Genomic DNA, 4,833 nt, shown 5'->3' with positions numbered 1-4,833 from the left:
ATTACTTAACTGCTGGCCAATCTTATTACAAGTATAGTGTGAAGCTTAGCGTTGTCTCCTATATGTTCTTTGTTTGTCAGGCTGCCAAAGCTGCCATTCGTAGCGCATATTAATTATAAACAATTATTAAGATAGAGACTTCATTATATGCAATAATGCCAAGCAATTGGTGGAAGGGAGTCTGCATTATAGGTGTAGAAATACCAAGCAGTTGGTGTAAGGGAGTCCTCGTTTTAAACATGAGAGGGATCATGAATGCAGATGACACAGTATGATTCTATTCTTTAACACTTTTCACTAAAGAAAGACAAATACTCATTACTTTATGTGGATAGATTCGCACGTTATATGCTATTCTTATAGTAGTGCAAAGTCGATTAGGTTGTCTTACCGAGCAACTTTATACGATCATACTAGTCGGTCATCTGCTATGACCTTTCATGGACATAATTGGGAATGATTGGAGAATAAGGATGAGCAGAAAGATTGAAATAATAATAATAATAATAATAATAATAATAATCTCAATCACAATTATCAACACCTCAAATACATTATATCGCCATAATGTGCGGTATTCGCGAGACTTTATAACAGCATAGATTAGTTTTGTAAAATGAACCCTCCCGAATTTCTGAACATAGGGAATTCTCTGCATATTTTTAGGATTGCGTGGTTAATAAACTGAGATAGGAATCATTCTTTGTATAGGGTGTTTTGGTCTTGTCTTGTAATTCAGCAGACTACGTATGTTCTCTTGACTGCCTTGGAAATAGGAGAAAACAATCGGCAGATTCACGCTGGTGTTTGATTCGATCGGTAGATAAACCTTCTGCGCGTAACAATACATACATACATACATACATACATACATACATGCATACATATGGATTTATAGAAAAATCTGTTAAGTTTCTTAATTTAATTTTATAGAGCTTAACAAGTTAGATTGACTTACAGAAAGAAACTGGATAAACTATCTCCGATACCGGCTTCTTGAAAACCAGGGTATTTATAGCCAAACCCACTAGCCTTCCCATAGCCACTCTAGCCAGTAACCCCGCTATAGCAAACATAGCCACCATAGCCACCAAAGCCACTAAGGCCACCATAGCCGCTCAAGCCACTGTAGCCACTGTAGCTAAGACTTCTAACAATGGCTAGAAAATCAGCCAGGAGAATGTCAGATGAAAATTTAAAGCATGCTGCCTTGATTTTTTCAAATCTTTTATCGGTATTGCCTTTTGTCCAACAGACCCCTATGAAGTAAGTTCATATCAGATTCTAATCCTGTATCAGGACAAAGGGGTTTTAATGTGACTGATACTACTCAACTATCGATTAATTGTCAACCGTCTTCTAGGATACATTGATCTCGATTAGTAACAATGGTGTTAATCAATTATCTGATACCTTTAGATTGCAGCGTACTAATATCTGATTCCATGACGCTTCAGTGCATACTTTCATTTATAATGACAGGAATTCAATTCATCCGGCACAAAAGCAAGCTGTTAATTTGATTTCGGTTACGGTTGGATTCACAAGGACGTCTGTTCATTTTCAGGGTTACAAAATCGAAGAAATAGCATTGAATCGACAAACATAATTCAGAATATGTATGTGCTCATTCAGAATGTTTCTATCTTTGACGGTAGTTTCTTAGTCCTTTCGAAGTTAACATGACTCCACACAAGTCAACACGTGACGATCGGAAAGTGAAGTATTTATGTTTATTTGTGTAGTAAGCCAGTCTCCGCAAAAGTCAACACGTGACGATTGGAAAGTTTCACCACGGAATTTCTTTTTCCTTTTGATGTTAAACATGCTGTCATAAGTCAAGACTTGCCGATCGAAATGTTTAATGACGGTACTTTATACGTTCAGATTGCAAAATCACCAAGTGACATATAGGAACTTCTACAAATGTGGATGGCAACGACGTAATACACAATCAGATATATATATATATATATATATATATATATAGAGAGAGAGAGAGAGAGAGAGAGAGAGAGATTTGTCTTGCTTGCTAGATCTTTGTCCGTAACTGACGATATAATTTTAGTGTGCACCTCCATTTTATCAAGTTATAAGTAGGTTATATAGAGTTATTAAAGTTCAAGGTCAAACTTTGATTCTTTGGGCGAGGACTTATCACTCACTTCCTGGTTATTTTATATTAGGGTTTTATATTATGTTCTGACAAACAACATTATTCATTCTTTCTTTAAAGCGCTAATACCGCCCTTACTTGCAAAAAGTTGTATGTCAAAAATCATCTGAATATTAATGAATCTTGAAGGACATGAGTCCTAAATATTGATGGATGGATAATACCGACGTTACATCACATTATGAGCCATGTAATTTCTGCATAGAACTGAGTACACCAGCCATTTTTCACATGTGTACGAATTAATCCGATGTTGATCGGCGATATGCATGGGTCAACCGATTGCAGTTGAAAGCTGGAACACAAGAGTTGATGATGTCATCATTCTGAACATAAGAAGTCAACACCATCCTACATCGTATACGGTAGATGATCCGTATGTGATACTATATTCTTACTTTGTGTTTTGTATGATGCAGTACTCGGCCTAACATTTGCGAGTATGTTTGCTTTAAAGGCATAACTGACGTACATTATGTTTTACAAGTCAGTGCTGAACGCTTACCAGTTAGTATTGAAAACTGCAACAAATAGGTTTATCTTCAGCAAACGTTCGTTATTCAAAGTGTAGCAGCGGCCAGCTGATCACTAATATTCACCCGAGTCATATTTTCATCTGACGCACGCATTTGCTTCTCAAATCTGCATGCTTGCTTCTCCTCATTTCCTCTCAAATCAAAGTGTCCGCCAAGTGCGAATGTTGTTTCTATTAAATTAGTTTCCAATGTATCGCATTGCTAGTTTTGAAACACTCCCGACTAACAACGGAACTACGATCGACCTAGGTGACTCAGTTAAGAGGTTTCATTTCTTAATTCTACCCTTAATATTTAAAACTTCTTGATTTTTTCACAGAACGGTTTATGTAAGTTTTTAAACCAATCAAGTGCTTACTTTCAAAATTTCAGTTACTTTGAGCGAAATCTTTTCTTTCAAAATTATTCATTGAAATTACAAAGTGCTCGTTGATATTTAGACACACTACTTTGGCAAGATAGTGAATTCATTCAATGACAATCTGGATTATATCATTACGATACATCAAGACTCTTCGAACAATTTTAATTCGCATATTTGACAAATCTTTAGTGAAGCCAGAAAGCTTTCAGAATCTCTTTTGTTTTAAAACCTACTAAGTAAGATTGAGGGTCTTTGAAAAAGCACTAGTTGCTTGACTCTGCCATACATTGTTATCTTTCTAAACCGACCGCTACTTTAAGAAAGCTAGATTGAACATGTTCTGATTCAAGGTTTGGAAGGAAAATATTTTTGGATAAATGACACTTTGGTTTTGATTAGGAATATTGTCCTGGTTTTCATAGGAAGTGAAAAATTACTTTATAAAACAAAACAGATGGAATTAGAGTTAATAAAGCTTCAGCGGCAAAAGGAATTGGCGCAAAAAGAGAGTGGACAGCCAATCGCATATTCTTTGAGAGCAAAAGGAGAGGGAAAGGCAGGTGCAGAGAGAGGAATAAAGAAGAAAGGAAAATTATATATAAACTCTCCAACCCCTTTACATATAAGTTCAGGTTTGATGTTAGCAGATGTAGTAGGTTAGTACCCCTATAACGGAAACTGCAGTAAATCAGTGCTTCACTCCTTCTGAGACAACTGCTGACAATCTGAAATGGCCCAGAGAGCACCGGACCTTGCCATTACAAAGTCTTTTTATTGGCAACCTCGTGAACGCAACACTTCAATGTCGGTACAACATAATGCTGATCTCAATGTGGTAAACATCGTGAAGTCTGCACTTGAATGTCGGTACAAAAAAGTGCTGAATATATGCGGTCAAGGAATGCTTCTCGAACGGTTATGAGTTGGTACCTGAAGCATATCGACAAAAGTTCATAAATTGTGGAAAATAAACTGCAAAACCTCATGTCCCATTACGAAGGGAATAAAAATAACTATTCGATAGGTGGTATTAAGTAAAGAAGGTTGATCAAAATTACAATATCTCAGACAACTCGTATTAGATGAATATTTCCAGAATTTCATCCTTAGTGATATTAAGACCTATCTGATGGACAAAAGACAGCGACATTGGAAATTGCTGCTTCAAGAGCTGATAACTACTCGTCGACTCGAAACGTTTCATTTATCAATAACTCTTCCTCTCCAAAGTTCTTTGTAACAAATCTCAATCTCATAATATTACTTCAAAATTTCTATTCGGCACAACTTTTAGGAATCAAATTTCTGACAATACTGAACAAAAATCCCTATCTCTTATCCCTTGCTAAAAGAGATGGCACATTATTTCTTGCTGGCTACAGGCTGAAAAAGGACAAACATATATATTTCAAATGCATTTATTTAAAAAGATAAAGGCTCTGGTCATATATTGAAAGCAATACATTGGTTTGTTGAAACAAACCCAAGTTCCTTTTTATGGAGAATTGGAAATCATGTCCAAAGGTTCTATATCATTTTTTATCGATTCTGTCAAGCCTATCCATATTAAAACATAAAGGTACACAGGAGCCTTTCAGAGTCTTTTGTTATTAGGAGCTTTGTCGTTCTCTGACCGGTCCTCGTCAAGCGGAAGTTTATTTTATTCTCAGGGTAGAGTGCGGTTTTGTTAATGGTCCTCTTCAGTGTATCTGTATTGAATCGTACTGTCGGAGCATTGACTTCCTCGCCTATCGAAG

This window comes from Sinohyriopsis cumingii, chromosome 5 (assembly GCF_028554795.1).
Source record: "Sinohyriopsis cumingii isolate HCF-2022 chromosome 5, ASM2855479v2, whole genome shotgun sequence".
NCBI classification, from domain to species: Eukaryota; Metazoa; Mollusca; class Bivalvia; order Unionida; family Unionidae; genus Sinohyriopsis; species Sinohyriopsis cumingii.
This window is presented reverse-complemented; position numbering follows the sequence as displayed.